This window comes from Podarcis bocagei (genome assembly GCF_964188305.1).
Source record: "Podarcis bocagei genome assembly, chromosome: 1".
NCBI classification, from domain to species: domain Eukaryota; kingdom Metazoa; phylum Chordata; class Lepidosauria; order Squamata; family Lacertidae; genus Podarcis; species Podarcis bocagei.
The window spans coordinates 108,188,850-108,206,708 of NC_138125.1; the positions used below are offsets into that span (position 1 = coordinate 108,188,850).

At 43.5% G+C, this 17,859-nt stretch overlaps 1 long non-coding RNA gene across 1 annotated transcript in view; it reads right to left on the reverse strand.

Moving 5' to 3' along the window:
- The window catches only part of LOC308583754, a 152,566-nt gene extending 136,518 nt beyond the window's left edge, over nucleotides 1–16,048 (reverse strand). Inside the window, exon 1 of the long non-coding RNA XR_014006405.1 lies at nucleotides 15,956–16,048. This is a non-coding gene — a long non-coding RNA (uncharacterized lncRNA). The remainder of the gene's footprint in view (nucleotides 1–15,955) is intronic.
- Between the last annotated feature and the right edge of the window lie 1,811 nt (nucleotides 16,049–17,859).

Sequence of the window (17,859 nt, forward strand, 5' to 3'; positions counted from 1 at the left end):
AGCCTATGGGTGTTAATAAAGAAAGTGAAAGGAAATGTTCTTAAAAATGGAACTAGGATAGTGATTGTTGAAAGGAAAACTTATCCAGCAGAGCAATTCTCCCTAATAAATTGTAGGAGTTCGTTAGAAGCAATTAACAAGTGTATTGGATTGTACACACAGAGCAGTGGAAAATAAGCTCCGAAACTATGCAATTAGAAAGTGAGTTAGGTCTTTCAAAGGTCACAGTTAATTTTTAGGGAAACACCACAAATCTGCAGAATTATGGGACTCATTCCTATGAGAGTCAGTGTGTTGTAGTGGTTAATGTGTCAGATTAGGGTGGGCGTAGGCAAACTTGGCCCTCCAGATGTTTTGGGACAACTCTCCTGATCCCTAGCTAACAGGACCAGTGGTCAGGGATAATGGGAATTGTAGTCCCCAAACATCTGGAGGGCCAAGGTTGCCTATGCCTGGATTAGGGCCTGAGAGACCAGGGTTCAAATCCCCACTCGGCCATGAAGCTCACTGGGTGGTCTTGGGCCAGTCTCCTCCTCTCAGTCTAACCTATAGCACAGGGTTGTTGTGGATACTAAACGAGAAGCGGGAGAATCATGTACACACAACCTTGAGCTTCTTGGAGAAAAAGGTGGGGTATAAATAAAGTTTTTGGAGGAAAAAGATGAGATACAAATGCAATCAATCAACAGTTAGCCTCACTGAGTTCAGTGTGACTTATTTCCAATTAAGTATTCATGGGATTGTCATCTGGACAACTGCAAACATTAGGCCCTGATCCAGCCACGGTTAAGAACTATTAACAGCAAAATCCTGTGGACACTTCCCTGAAGGCCAGCCTATCAGTGTTTTTAGTCAATAACTGACTGACATTTAGGAAAGCAGAGCTAGCCAATCAAAGAGAAGAATATTGAAGCACCCAGATTCTTGCTTTGTTTTAAAGCCATTTCCCCCTGGTTTTTCCTGGTGGAGAAGCGATTGGTGCTCCATAGAAAACAATCCTGGTGTCCAGAGTTTTAGTGTGACTGGGCAGTCCAGGTCTTATTCTAGACAAAAAAGCTATTAAAAATACTTCACTAATCGCAACACAGATACAGTCCATCATTATTTAGGTCCATTTTCCAGGAGGTGCCGCTGTGATCCAGGACTGATGTATCCACTGAGGGGGCAAAATGAATAGCAACCCTATAGTCCAGTGATACTATCCTGACATGTTTGTTTAAAAAAGAAAAAGCAGTGGGGGTGGAGGAAGTTAATCATAGCCCTAGTGCAATTGTCTGAGGACTGGAGAGGGTCCAGTGAGTGAGAAAGCATCTGGATGCAAGGTCCATCTGTAGAAGGAGTAGAGAAACAATGGGAGTTTCTCAGAAGCCAGGTCTTTCTATGCTTCACCACTGCGTCAGTCACCAGGTCTACCAGAAATGATAGGTGTGTATTTGGTTACAGATTGGTTGGTTGGTTTTGCCCCCTCCTGCAGAGAAAAAAACCTCTCCCGATGACCATGCTACAGTGCACAGATTACATTTGTCAGGTTGAGATGGAAGTAATAGGGTTTTGTGGTAGCAGAATGAGAGAAAGCGCTTGGTCTTTAAATAGTTCACATGTGTCTTCAGAGCTGTGTTCACTGCTGTTCTCAAGTGAGGACTATCAGAAAGAGTGGTTTCAGGACTGAGGACTGTGTTATCTCTTTGAACACGTGGTGGTGCAATCATAATGGTAAACTCCATACAATTAGGCACCTGCACATGTGGGAGGCTGTGAGAAAGAGGACAAAATAATCTCCTTTTGGGTCCTGAATGCTCCATTTTTGTTTTTATTTTTTGCTGTAAGCCAGTGGGCCAATGTTGTCATTTAATGGAAGGGAGAACAAAACCTTCTTCCACTTGACGCTTCCATCAGATTAGTGGAAAGCTGGGAAGAAAACATTTTTCATGTTATCAAACTGCTGTCCTCCCATTTATTTTTGGCAACTGCAGATTCCTCTCTAACCTCTGTAATTAGCTAGGGAGTGCCTCTTTCCCCATCTGTTAGCTCTTCAACAATAGGTTTAGCGCGAGAGTCAGGAGACAGCCAGTTGTCTATAGAAGATAACCATAAATAATGAACGGGACAAGTAGATTATGTAGAGGCATTTGTCACAGTTCCCACTAAGTGCAGCTGAAATATAGATTAAAAAGAGAGGGGTTGAAACCATTGCTGTTTGCAAACGCTACAAAGCAGGGGTTAGCAGTTACTGGTGGGCTGCTTAATGCTACTGGGAGGTGGTTTTGGGGTTTGTTTGTTTTTGCATAGAATGCTGACCTAGAGGAACACCTGGATGGAACACCTGGATGATCCAGCAAGGCTGTCTGGAAGGATCAGTGAACAAGGACACTGTGGACTAGGAATGGGAGGAGCAAACAGCTGGGGAACCACCAAGGGAAGAAGGCTCAGAGCCTGACGGGTGGTGGTGGAGGAACGATGAGTGGGCAGAGGGAGGAGAAGACAGGGAAATGGTAACCGGGCTTAGTGAGCTGCGAGAGTTGGTGGCAGAGAGAAGTCAAGAACCAGAGACAGAAGCTGAAGCTGAAGCAGGTGAAAGGAGGGAGGCCAAGAGGCAGAGATGAGTCAGGCTTGTGGAGAGTCATGGGCATCTCCTCCTCTTGCTCTGACAAGCTCCCCTCTCCCACCTTGCCTCCGAGAACCAGAAGAGAGCTCAAAAAGGCAGAGCAGCGGCAGGCCACACACAGACGCAGTCTCCGATTGCTTGGGGAAAGCCGTGGAAAGGAGGGGGCTTAGATGGCTGTGAGAAGGCAGGGCCTTTCAGTCTCAGCAGTTGATCCATGGGGTTAGACCTACCAGGGATGAGTGGTGCTGCTCATTTGGCCTGACGCTCAGTCAAGTCCATGAAGATTGTGTTTTTTGCTAAGAAAGAGTTAACTCCAACTTTGAATGGTGTGATTTACTGCCCTCTCTGCTCTTTGACAGAAGAGGTGTCATGCCTTGCATGTTAAGTGATTCTGGGTATGTCCCTCTGATGTGTAAATTAAATCTCCTTTGTGGATCTAAAGTCGGGGTGGGCACCCTGTGGCCCTAGATACCCAGGCAGCCATTGATCATATTTAATGAAGGTGGCAAGGAAAGAAGAATGGGGGAAGGGAATGGCAGAAAGAGAAAGAATGCAGTGCAGAAAGAGGGAGAGTTCACACAGGGGGATTTGATACCTGATTGCACTCCCAATTACATCACTGGATGCACCAAAGGTTTGTCACATGTGCTTATATGTCCTTCCCTGGAAGTAAATTGAGTAGACCTTAATACAACTTTTTGGTAGTAAGCACACACGTTAAGCCAGTGTGCAAGATTGCACTTCATGGAACTATACCAGCACCAGTGTTTTGCGTGACTCTCTCCCTTTGAATCAATGAAATATGAGGGCAGCAGCAGGAGAACATATAAAAGATAAATAAGCTGAAAATAGCATTCCACTTGTACAAAAATATACAAGCTGAGACCCCTCCACCCCCTTTTTTTTAATGAATTGAAAACAGCCACAAGCCTGCTGGTCCAGACTTCAGGAAGGCTTCTCATTGTACAATTTTTTAAGAGCTTAATAAATGTTTGCAATTGGGAGGTCCATTCTTATGTATTCTGGACTTGTTGTTCCATCCCTAATCACTCACTGAGAGAGAATAAAAATAAAGCCAAATCTTTATTTTTCCTTCTAATAGAATTTATTTTTTATATCCTGCCTCCATAGCACAGGGTAATCTTCTGCCAACCCAAATAATATTAAGAAAACAATATATATTCTTAAAAAATGTTAGATAATGATCCCATGTCACTTGAAAAATCCAGTCATCTGAAAGAGATAACCATGTGTAGTTTTTTTCTTTTTCTTTAACAGGGAGAGTCTGTGGTTACAGTGGCACCCCATGGTAGAAGCACAGAAATGCAGAAAAGTCTATGCTGACTTTTTATTCTGTTGCATTTAACTGCGTATGCTGTGTCAACAGCAGGATTCAAGAATAGTGAGACCCAGTAGCCAAGATAGCTCTCAAAGATCAAATATTAAGATTCTAAAAGGAAAATTAAAAGCATGCAGAGTCTCATGCCATCTATTAGAGATCTTAATATAGATCAATGCACTGGTGACTTACTACATGGGACATACAAATCTATTGTCAAAATGTGGCTTGCAGAATAAAGGCAGGTGAGAATGCAGGCTAAGGTTGCAATCCTAACCCCACTTAACTAGGAGGTAAAGACCACTGAATTCAACATGACTTAGATTTGAGTAGACATGAGGTTGGTATCACACTAAGTTTTGAGCAATTTCAAACATCACATTGCTTTATTATTTTGAGGGGGGGGGCTTTCCTTTTTAAAAATTTCTGCAATGAATATAAAAACAAGCTAGAAGCAGCAGGAAATGAATAAAAAGATAAAACCATTTCATTCCCAAAGTTATAGCAAAAGCTCATGAAATCATGTCCTATGTGTGAGAAATTGAGAGTGCACCAGCAGAGGACATGGTAGGAGACCCATCTGCAAAAAAAAAAAGTGTTTTAAGATGGGGATACTGGTGGTTGTTTATAAACTCGTCAGGCTAAATTTTATCCATTAGGAAAGACCATACGTTGTACTAAGGCTGACTGGGACAAAGAAGCAATGGTTACTCTTCCTTGGAAAATATGTGTGTGTGATATAGACATACTCAAGAGTGGATTCATTTAAACCAGTGGAGTTAAGCCCATTGATTTCAATGGACCTACTCTAAGTATGACTTAGCTGGATGTCACCCATAAAAAGATTCGATTGTTAAACTTATTGGAACTTTTTGATCCCATGCAGGGCAGAAAGTAGTAGAAATAAATATGTGACAATGCTGAAGATTAATTTTAGATTATGAATTAGGCCTGGAATTCATAGAAGCCAAATTGTGTGGTATTACCTAGTGGCTGAAGTACCTGTGCCATTAAGTATCACAACGTGGTAGAATATCATCTTCCTCCAGTTCTAGTGTTTTCTTTCTGGAGGTACAACTGGTGTGCTCTGACATAAAGGCAGGCAACTACAGGAGTACATTAGAAGAACATCCAAGCAGAAGCAGTAGTGTAACATAAGATTCTACTGGATCAAGCTTACAGACCCTCCAAGTGTCCCACTTTTCCAAGGACGTTCCTGATTTAGAGCAGCCGTCCCAGTTTCTGATTTGATCCACAATGTCCCACTTTTCCTTAGGACGTCCCTATTTTCATTGGAGAACTGTTGGAGGGTATTGGCTTACGGCCCATCAAGGCCAGCTTCCTGTTCTCACAGTGGCCAATCAGATGCCTTTGGGAAACTCACAAGCAAGTTTGGAGTGCAAGAGCAGTCTTCCCTCCTGCAGTTTCCAGCATTCTGGTATTCAGAAGCATTACGTTCTCCAACCATGAAGGCAGAGCGTAGCCATAGCAGTGCTTTTATAAACACCAAGTAAAAAGGATGAAGCTCTTGGGGTTCACAGAACTCTTCTCTGGGCTCAATATTAATCAACCAAAGAACAACAAAAGGGCAGGAAATGTGGAAGAAGAAAAAGATGCTACTGGTAGTAGGGACTTAATAGAAACCATATTTGCATTGATTCCTGCTTCCTCTCTGGGCCATGTATTTTGGGGGAGACACACATCCCAATATGTGTGTCTCCCTCAATATGTCCCATCCCATTGAAAATATATACCTGGATTCTTTTAGGCATCACCAATAATCTAGGCATAGGAAGAAGAAACATAAAATTATAGAATTGAGGGGGATCTTGGAGGTCAACTGATCCAACTCCCTGCGCTCAGTGCAGAATCTACCATGCAGGATTCAACTACAGTGGTACCTCAGGTTAAGTACTTAATTCGTTCCGGAGGTCCGTACTTAACCTGAAACTGTTCTTAACCTGAAGCACCACTTTAGCTAATGGGGCCTCCTGCTGCCGCCGCGCTGCCGGAGAAAAATTTCTGTTCTCATCCTGAAACAAAGTTCTTAACCTGAAGCACTATTTCTGGGTTAGCAGAGTCTGTAACCTGAAGCGTATGTAACCCAAGGTACCACTGTACAGCATGGCCAGTTAATGGCTGTCTATCATCTGTTTAAATCAGATGTGGGTAACCTTTGACCCTCCCTATGTTATAGAACTACAACTCCCATCAGCCTCAGCAGGCATGGATGGCCAATGACCAGGGATGGCAGGAGTTTTAGCAACACCTGGAGGGCCAGTGGTTCCCCACACTTGGGAGTATACACTGATGAAGCAAGTAATTCATGGTTTCTGTGCAGCTGCCTCTTCGGAAATGTTTGATATGATCCTATATTCCAAAGAGTCCCTTTTCCATGCATGAGAGCAGCATAGCTCACCCCTAAGATATTCAACAATGATTTCTAAAATAATAAAAAAGCACAGCCTCAGATAACTTTAGCACAGAGCCAAACACTATCATTTCTTCCCAACCCAATAATGCATATAATATCAGGAGTATGAGAAGTTCTTTAATAGTGGAGATCTGTTTTTCCTTGACAATTTTATAGCTATAATTTTTTAGTATGTGCTTCATTTCAGTCAAAGGGAAAATACAAATCATCTAGCTGGTTTTTTGGGGGGTTTTGCCATCATTTGGACAAGAGCTCCTCTCAGTGGCCTGATGTGGATTCTGGTTTCCCCTCTCAGACTCCATGCCTGACCATAATTAATGTTATAACTAATAATAAATTCATGGCCGCATGAACAAGGGACAGTAATAATACGCAGATTTGGCTGTCGTTTCCTCTGACAGTCTTTAGTTAGCTCATAGAAAGCTTGTTACAGTTTATAAGATAAGAGAAACAGTGCAAAAAGAAAAGTGCTTGTATAAGCCATAGCAAACAGGAAGCAAACCACCCAACAGAATGGGACTGTGGCAGGGTAAAAATTACATGGATCAAAAATCATTTACAGTGTAATCCTTGTTGTTGTTTAGTCGTTTAGTCGTGTCCGACTCTTCGTGACCCCATGGACCAGAGCACGCCAGGCACTCCTGTCCTCCACTGCCTCCCGCAGTTTGGTCAAACTCATGCTGGTAGCTTCAAGAACACTATTTAACCATCTCGTCCTCTGTCTTCCCCTTCTCCTTGTGCCTTCCATCTTTCCCAACACCAGGGTCTTTTCCAGAGTGTCTTCTCTTCTCATAAGGTGGCCAAAGTATTGGAGCCTCAGCTTCAGGATCTGTCCTTCCAGTGAGCACTCAGGACTGATTTCCTTAAGAATGGATAGGTTTGATCTTCTTGCAGTCCATGGGACTCTCAAGAGTCTCCTCCAGCACCATAATTCAAAAGCATCAATTCTTATCCTATATATGTCAATTAGAAATGAATCCCGTTAAATTCGATGAGCCTTACTTCCACATAAGTGTGCACAGAGAATTCTCATTTCACAGAATGGGAATTAAAGGTTGGGCCCTGGAGAAGACAAAAAAAGTGTCTGTTTGCCACTGCTAGGCTGCACCACATTATTCATGTGCAGTACAAAATCAATTAATATTCCAGTTGTTGTTGTTTTTCAATTGAGGGAAATCGTGGTCAGACAAGGGGGCTGTTTTTAACGCAGTCAACATGTGTGCACACACTCATCTGCTTCTCAGGGTAGAAATCCCAGCGCAAATTTGAGGAGGCTCAGGGTGAGGTGAGGAACAGTAAGTCCCATTGCAAAAGAGGAAGTCCTTGCACTAATGGCGCAACCTTTTTGGACCCATCACTCTCCCCGCCCAGTTGGATATCACTTTTGAAATGTTGTAGTTGCAAATAGTTGCCATTCTGAGGTCAAGCACAGGGAAGAAAGCTCAGCATTACTGTTTCATCAGGGACAGGCTACAGGAACAAGGGCCAAATGACGGTGTTGCTGCGACAGCAGAGGAAACACAGCCCAGAATAACTAAGGAGATAGTACAAGAATACTTGGCTAGTTTAGATGTATTCAAGTCTCCAGGGCCAGATGAACTGCATCCAAGAGTATTAAAAGAACTGGCAGATGTGATCTCAGAACCACTGGCAGTCATCTTTGAGAATTTCTGGAGAACAGGCGAAGTCCCGGCAGACTGGAGGAGGGCAAATGTTGTCCCTATTTTCAAAAAGGGGAAAAGAGAGGACCCAAATAATTATCGCCCAGTCAGTCTGACATCAATACCAGGGAAGATTCTGGAGCAGATCATTAAGCAAACAGTCTGTGAGCACCTAGAAAGGAATGCTGTGATCACCAATAGTCAGCATGGATTTCTGAAAAATAAGTCATGTCAGACTAACCTGATCTCGTTTTTTGACAGAATTACAAGCCTGGTAGATGAAGGGAACGCAGTGGATGTAGCCTAACTTGATTTCAGCAAGGCATTCGACAAGGTGCCCCATGATATTCTTGTAAAGAAGCTGGTAAAATGCAGTCTTGACTATGCTACCACTCAGTGGATTTGTAACTGGCTGACTGACCGAACCCAAAGGGTGCTCATCAATGGTTCCTCTTCATCCTGGAGAAGAGTGACTAGTGGGGTGTCACAGGGTTCTGTCTTGGGCCCGGTCTTATTCAACAACTTTATCAATGACTTGGATGATGGACTCAAGAGCATCCTGATCAAATTTGCAGATGACACCAAACTGGGAGGGGTGGCTAACACCCCAGAGGACAGGATCACACTTCAAAACGACCTTGACAGATTAGAGAACTGGGCCAAAACAAACAAGATGAACTTTAAAAGGGAGAAATGTAAAGTATTGCACTTGGGCAAAAAAAATATGAGAGGCACAAATACAAGATGGGTGACACCTGGCTTGAGAGCAGTACATGTGAAAAGGATCTAGGAGTCTTGGTTGACCACAAACTTTACATGAGCCAACAGTGTGACATGCAGCTAAAAAAGCCAATGCAATTCTGGGCTGCATCAATAGGAGTATAGCATCTAGATCAAGGGAAGTAATAGTACCACTGTATTCTGCTCTGGTCAGACCTCACCTGGAGTACCGTGTCCAGTTCTGGGCACCACAGTTCAAGAAGGACACTGACAAACTGGAACGTGTCCAGAGGAGGGCAACCAAAATGGTCAAAGGCCTGGAAACGATGCCTTATGAGGAACGGCTAAGGGAGCTGCAAATGTTTAGCCTGGAGAAGAGGAGGTTAAGGGGTGATATGATAGCCATGTTCAAATATATAAAAGGATGTCATATAGAGGAGGGAGAAAGGTTGTTTTCTGCTGCTCCAGAGAAGCAGACACGGAGCAATGGATCCAAACGACAAGAAAGAAGATTCCACCTAAACATTAGGAAGAACTTCCTGACAGTAAGAGCTGTTCGACAGTGGAATTTGCTGCCAAGGAGTGTGGTGGAGTCTCCTTCTTTGGAGGTCTTTAAGCAGAGGCTTGACAACCATATGTCAGGAGTGCTCTGATGGTGTTTCCTGCTTGGCAGGGGGTTGGACTCGATGGCCCTTGTGGTCTATTCCAACTCTATGATTCTATGATTCTATGACCCAGGAGATATGGGATGCCAATCACCTATTGCTCCCTGGGGAACTTGTGGCCTTATTTTAAACATGTGCAGCAGCAGTAGCAGCAGCAGCAGCACTTACTAGCCACCTGCAGTGACTATCAGCTGCTTTAAAAAGAAAGTAAGTTTTAAAAGGCCACCTCAGGTTATCTCATACAGCTTGCTGCAATATTTAGCGCCTCACAGTAGTTTGCATGTCATGAGTTCCCTTGTGAATGCAGAGGCCATGAAATTCCTTGGGCATGCTTAGTCCAATTAGGCCTTGACCAAAGCCAAAGAAATTCTGCTCTATTGGCAAGAAAGAAGCCCATCTTGCTTGCTGATTTGAGCATGGTCCATGATCTGAACAAAAAAAAAAACCTCTCCAGAGGTATTTATTCCATTTATGCACCGAGACAGATAGCAATTGCACAAATAATTTAAAAGACCCTCCATTGTATCCACACTACAAGTTATATGGAACATTTTGACAGTTGCCTTCTAGGACATGAGTAGTCATTAAGTGAAATCTGAACATAGTAAAGTGTTTCCTCAAGGGGAATTTGTCCATTTTGATCAAGTATGTTTCCAATTTGTATTTATATTCCATCATACTGTTGTATCAACAAGCAATCCTGATTCTATTCAAGGATGTCAAATCACATTGGGAGGACATATTTTTGAAAAGTGTTAAACTTCTGACAGGCAGCTGTCCTCCAAATTCAATATAAAGAGGCTTCAGGGGAAAAACACATGAAAGCAGCAAGTGAAGAACCTTGTGGTGCCAAGGACCCAGGTTAAGTGCTTCAGAGAATTCTTATTGCATTGTAAGAGGAAAATGTTTCAAAGAAATTTTTTTATTAGGAGTGAGCTGAATGTTCCCATATTTGATGTCCAGGCAAAAATAGAAACAAAAATTGGAGGCAGTGGGAAGCAGAAGATGCCATCTCCTGTAAAGTTCTTTAGCTGAGAATATTCACCATTTTTTCAATCCTATCCACTGCTATTTCTGCTGTTGCATTGTTTTCCTTTCAAGTTACTGCTTCTTATTTAATTCCTGGTTTAATAACATGTACAAGCCTAGCCAATCAGTGCCCACAAAAGGGGGGTGCCCCCAAAATACATGAAGGTAGTCATGATGCCATAGAGGGTAGATTCACCCTCTGCCATCTACACTTTGGGTACACATGAGAAGAGGTTCTATGCAAGTTCCTCTGTACACATGTTGAGCTCCTCTATAAGATGGGGAATCCTGGCCTCTCCTCATGTGTAGTAACTCCTGGAGATCTGTACCTTTTGCATTTCTAGGATCTCCTTTATAATATGGGGTGACCAGGACTGTACACATAGACTTGTACTATCACAAGATGTACAATGTAGATAGACGTTTGACTGAAACATATATTATTTTTTATACAGTGGAACTTCGGTTACAGCAGGGATCCGTTCTGGAGGCCCCACCGCAACCCAGAAATGACGCACATCAAAGCGCCGCGTCTGCACATAGCACAATTTAGCGCTTCTGCGCACGTGCGAGTGGCGAACCCGGAAGTAACGCATTCCGGTACTTCTGGGTTTGCCGCGGACGTTTACCGAAGCGGACGCAAGCAGAGGTGGACGCAGAACGAGCTTTGATTGTATAAAGACATTAAGATACTGGCCATCTTGTATTCAGTCCCTTTTCTATCTACAGCTTCACAGTAGCTCAATTATAAACTGCAGGCTTTGCATGCAAAACGTCCCAGATTCAACCCTTGCTGTCTTCTGGTCGGGCTGGGGGATAGTCCCACCTGAAACCCTGGAGAGTCATTGCCTGTTGGTGTCAACAACACTAAGTTGGATGGACAGTTCCAGCTCCCTCCACCCTCAGCTCCCATCTGGGTACCTACCATAAATACTATTTTAAGATGACATTCTCAGACACTGCCCCCCCACTCCTGTTTGGAAAGCTCAGAACTCCCAGGGAAAGTCCAGCAGTATCTCAGCAGGACTTTAAGGCACCAGAGTGTCTGCAGGCCTTGGAGAGTTCCCGAGGTTATGCTATGTTGGCTTTGTGAGCTGCTATGCCTCCAATCACTGAGCCTCACTATCTGAGCAAGCTAGCCCCACCTCCCTAGAGAAGCTTTCGGGTTGTTAAAGAGCCCCCACCTTATTCGCCAGTCTTTGTTAGGGCTGGGAGACAACAGTACTGTCCGAGACGACTCCTCTGAATCAGAGGCAAGACTTGTCCTCTGTCTCAAGAGAGTTGTGAAGACAGACCTGGTACCTCTTCCCCAAGGATAGAAATGGAGCCTCATTGTCCTCTGAACCAGTCAGAGTGCATGGTCTCTGGGAAAGGGTCATGACACCTGGTCAGCTCCAACTGCCCGAGAGCAAGTGCTCCATGATGACACTTACAACTGAGACATCATCAAGGTGCTCAGAGGGGACCCCTGTCACTCAGCTCAGTATCGACAACAAATCTGCACACATGATGAGGTTGATTATCCCATAAAGCAATAGAATGGAATGAATATCGATTTTGGTCAATCAAAACTCTGGCTTGTGGTTTAAGCAGACCTGGATGTATGCATTAAGAGCAGGAATGCGTCAGTCTGCCTGGAGCCTACTGCTCCCATGTGAGAAACAGGATGCTTGGCATGGCTTTGGTCAAGCTGAGATCTATGTACCAGGGTGAAAAAGAGACCAAGACACCATAGCAACTTTTAGCAACGTTCACAAGACTCCTTGTTTCAAGAGTGTATTGATCCCTTAACAATAGTTATTAAAACATAAAGTAGAACCCCTGTTCTTACAGGAGTCTACCACTGATTCATCATTTTAGTCAGAGAATCAACTGGATAAGAGAACAGTGAATCAGAAGACAGGAAAACATGGAAGTGTAGCAGGATCAAAAACAGACTGAACTTCAGCGTTGGTGCTGTCTTAAGGGTCCTCCTCTTCCTTTGTTTATTTTTGCTTAGCTCCAACTTTTTCTAATAGATATTTCCCTTGCCTTAGACTCCTCCCCCTCCTCCTTTTCCTCAAAGCTGCTCTTGGCTGTTTTCTCTAAGCCATTGTGCGGGATGGATATTTGGTTCATGAACAGTCTTCAATAGATGCAGTTTTTATTTTCAGTATTTCCCATTTTTATTTTACTTTCTTTATTCCCGTGTAATGCTCTCATACTTCACTATGTCAATTTTAAACATTTCCCCTCTATTTTTATCCGAACTTATTTCACATTTGTATTATCCAGGATCCCGAATCATTTTTCTCAACAGTCCCTCTTAGTCCACACAAACCATTTCCTTGGATCTCTGCTTGGACTGGTGGCTATAATCCTACCCCACCTCCCTTAATCTTTAAACTACTATAAGGCAGTGAATTTAGTAAGCTTCTAACTAGTTTGGATGGTGCAAGTTTTAGGACAATGCAGCTTAGAGCTTGTTAATATGCATGCTTTATTTGTAGCAATTTTGTTAAATTGTTTTTACATGCCAATCACATTTGCCATTTATAACTTGCACTCTCATCCATACATGCTTTTTTATTCTTATATTTTCATTACAGTGGTACCTCGAGTTACATACGCTTCAGGTTACAGACTCCGCTAACCCAGAAATAGTACCTCGGGTTAAGAACTTTGCTTCAAGATGAGAACAGAAATCGTGCGGCAGCGGCGCGGCAGCAGCAGGAGGCCCCATTAGCTAAAGTGGTGCTTCAGGTTAAGAACAGTTTCAGGTTAAGTACGGACCTCCGGAACGAATTAAGTACTTAACCTGCGGTACCACTGTATTGTTGAGTTTGTATATTGTCAGCATTTCTATGCTTTGATTGAAATAAATATTTCCCAATTATTTTACCTGAGGTCTAACTCTGGCCCCTTTCTGATTACAACCACTACTTCACTGGAAGAAGCTCAACGGAGTGAAATTTAAGAACCTATTTTCAATACCACCCCCGGGGAAAAACATGATTCAACCACAAGTGTCTGACAATTCCCACAGGGAGGACCAACACAAAGAATTCATCTGCAGCCCACCATGTCAACCTGTCAGTAACATTTTCACCATTGGTCATCAGAAAGCCCTGCTGCCTACCTCACTAGCATCCTGTTCCAGATCTATTTTAAGAAATCTTTAAAATATATTTAGTGACAGGATCCTCAAATTCCTTTCAATTTTCCTCCCTTACTCAACAGTTTAAGTTTTTTAAAGGAAGTACCAACAAAAGTATAGTGCTCAGATAAAGGGAAGTAATAGTACTGCTCGATTCTGCCTTTGTCAGGCCACACCTACTGTGTCCACTTCTGGACACCACAATTTAAGGGTACTGACAAGCCGGAACATGTGCAATGGAGGGCAACCAAGATTATCAAGGGCCTGGAAACAAACCTTATGGGGAACGGTTGAGGGAGATGGGCATGTTTAGCCTGGAGAAGAGGAGATAAAGAGGAGAAATGATAGCCATCTTCAGCTATCTAAAGGGCTGTCACATGGAGCAAGTTTGCACAAGTACAAAATCCTTTTAAAAAGAACAACAACAACTGAAGGGCAGAAAAACCCAACCCAATAAATACTGAACATGCTCTGTTGGCTCAGAATACTGACAGTGAGTGGATGGGGGAGGAACCAGAAGGAGGAGCAACAGAATCCAATATCCTGAACCAAGGCATGGCTGACTGGAAAACGGACTCGGAATGTTCCACGAAATAACATTTTATTGCATATTCCTCAAAAAGAACCATGGGGACTGTAGTTTATCCCCCACAGAGCTAGTATTCCTAGCATCCTTAACTATAGCTCGGGGGGGGGGTTGTAATTTAAATATATGGTGTGTACACAGCCTTAGTCCTACATGGAAATCTGGTACAAATCCCACAAGCTATCAGAACCCTAAATTTTATCGCAGTAAACAATGACTACAGAGTGCCATGTTTCAATTGCAGCATGTGTTAGCCTTTCTGAACTATGTAACACTACATGTGAATTTTGTCTGGTTCATTTTAGCAAGATCCAAATAAGTTATTGCTTGTGCAGTTTTTAAATTAGCTACATTCCCACTAGAGGTACTGCATTTGCTGTAGTTTTTGTCTCTCTCTCTCCCCCCCCCCACAGAATGCCCTTGGTAATATGAATAAACTGCCTTGTTAAATGTTACTGAAATTTTTATTAGACAATATTACCAAATTAGAGTGGTATAAAATATTTCCTTTTCACTAACAAATATTTAAAGTTGTTTTAAATATGCTACTTCTATGAACATGCTATTTGAGCTAATTACATTACTGTAAATTCACCTCTTAAATAATTGCTAAACCTCAAGAAATGCTTTCAATAATTGACTGAGTTTCCATAAGGAAAAAAAATGGTGTTATTAAATCTAAATTAAATGCACATTGGAGGCACTTAACTTAAAGTGTTAAAATGCCAAACATTCTCACGCAGATAAGAGAAGTCATTGGAATTAATGGCAGTCAGAAGCCTTTTAGCCATGCCATTTATAGTTCCTCCTAGTCCCAGTCATATTTTCATTCATCTGCCAGAATTCTCATTCACAGATCAGCAAATGGCTATGGAATCTGGCCTTCGGTGCTGAAATACAGCTCCAACTTGAGTTTCCACAGGAAGGGCAAGCCTACGCATTCATCACTTTGGGCACATGGAGCAATCCATGGTAATGAATGGAGAAATCCTTGTTGCCAGTGGGAGCTCGGCACATGCTACAAGGAACTGTTGCAGTTGGAGGAAATGATTCTAACATAGGTTACACCAGTTAGGAAAGAGGAAGTAAGATACATTTGCAAGGCCATCTCTCCCGCCTTCCACCCCCCCCAAAAAAAAACCCTCAAAAGGGCATGCTGCAACATGATGTGTTTCTAACATTCCAGTTTCCCCCCTTCCATTTCCATAGAGGTGTGCACTGCATTAGGAAGCTGCCTAGTATATTGCATGTTGTTTAAGACTAGTCATGCTGTTTTCCTATATGTGCTGGATGCTATGCAGCCCACGTTAACCACATATATGTGCCATTGATTTCAAGGACAGATGCATATGCTTCATTAGGACATAAGACACTGCCTAATGCTGAGTCAGACCCTTGTTATACATAGACAATCATTGTCTCACAGTGGCTCCCTGTGGTCTCCTGGAGAGATCTTTCCTAGCAAGGGATGTTGTGAGCAGTGGTGCTCACACAATGCACGCTGCCCTCTGCACTCTAGAATCCCTGGAGTGAAAGGAATAGCTTGAGGAATAGCCCTAGCCTCCTGTGCCAATACCACATTCCCTCTGCCATGCCCCAAGGAAGCATCTGGGCTCTTGTGGGACAGAGGAAAGGTGAAGGGTGCTTGAGCCTTGGAGCATTTGATCACCCCTTTTCAGGGATGGGACCTCATAACATGCTATGCAGACTCTCTCTCATTGACCCAAGGCTCGTCCCTCATTTTCTCCTGTTGAATTAAATGGGATATTAATGTGCTTACCTTTTGCTGGCTCATGCTGGAGAGCCAGTGTGGTGTAGTGGTTAAGAGCGGTGGACTCGTAATCTGGTGAACTGGGTTCACTTCCCCGCTCCTCCACATGCGGCTGCTGGGTGACCTTGGGCTGGTCACACTTCTTTGAAGTCTCTCAGTCTCACTCACCTCACAGAGTGTTTGTTGTGGGGGAAGGAAGGGAAAGGAGATTGTTAGTCGCTTTGAGACTCCTTAAGGGAAGTGAAAGGTGGGATATCAAGTCCAAACTCCAACTCCTCTTCATGTCATTTGTGCATTGCTTTTTCCAAACAGATCATAGCTCTAATTTGTCTTGCTGGGACTTTTGCACAGATTCCCATTACACCTTGGCCAAATTTCAGTCTACAGAGTTTCCTTTCTTCCACTGATATCTCAGTTCATGGAATTATTAGCTCACTGGCCTTCCTGTGCTCTGGCATGGCAATGTGATAATTAAAGTGAAGCAAAAGTGTTGTTCCCATTTTTACACAAATGAGTGCAGTCCAGTCCTCTGAACAATTGCTTGGAGTTGCTCCGACTGAAATCAGTTGGACCTGTGAGTAAACACACATAACTTGGATTAATGGGAATTATTCAGTCAACAGTGGAAATTCCTCATACCGGGGTCCAAGACCATGTAAAGTGTGTGGCACCACAGAGGCATGAACAAACAGTAGATAAGCAAGTGGCAACAAATAATGTCGAGAGATGCTGGGCATGAAGAGAGAGAGCGCTGTTGCTTCAACAAGGATCAGGCAGAAACTGAGATTCAAATTATGTATGCCTATTTAAATGGGTTTAAACTGTCCTAAAACCCTGGCCTACCTGATGGCAAGTCAGTACGTCAAGCCCAAAATCGAAGGTCTGGGAGTCAAGTCACACCAGCAATGTCCACAAAATGCAGTCCCGGGTTAAGCCAAGTCTGGATACAGTCCACGGTCAAACCCAATGCACAGTCCCACAGAGGTCCATGTCACCCAAGCCGAGGCCTATCAACATGGGCAGTTGAGCAGACACAGCACCTCAGCTCTCCTTCCCTTTTGTACTTTGCCTGCTGATTGCAGCACCTGGGCTTGATGAGGCAGGTGACCTCCACCTGTTTCAAGCCTACTCCAGCTGAGTAATCTCCTCCCAGAGCTGGCGAGCTCCACCTGGCCAGCTAGGGAGCTGGGCTGTGGGCCCTTGCCTGCCTCAGCCTTCTAGCCTCTTGCTGCTCCCTATGCCTCAGAGCCTGTTGTGTTCGTGGAGACAGGGGCCCCTCTGACTCTGATGCTGCTCTGGTTCCTGTGCACTGATCTCCATTCCCTCGCCATTCTCCATCACCCTGGGAGTACTTCCTTCCCCATCCCCAGCTTGCCCCCCGTGTGTCCCAGTCCTGGCTACATGCCTCGCTGGGATCCTCTTCCTCCTCCCCATCATCCTGCCAGTTCATGATGCAAACTAAGAATGTCTGGTGTACACGTGAACAGAATGGGAAGAATTCGCACACCTCACAGCTCTGGGTAGTAGGAACCATCCTTTAAAATAAAACCAAACCTCAGTGTTTCAAGGCTAAAACAAACTTTTTACAAGTTCTGAATAGTCAATTCATTACACTCGACTTGAGGGTGAGAAATGCAACACAGTAGACACTAGAGGGAGATGTTCTTCACATATTATTGAAACGTTAAGCAGTGCTGCTCTAAAAAGCAAAATCTGAGCTAGAGGGAATCTGCAGCTCAGCTTTCACCCAGGCTTTATTATTAATAAGAAAAATTTCATTTTGCAATACAACACTGGCATGCTATGGACCTTTCTGTGCTCACATTCAGCTCTGACCTGTTCCCACAGCACAGGATGCTAATAGATAATAAAGTGAATTATGATCACAGGTTACTCTAGACCACACACAATAT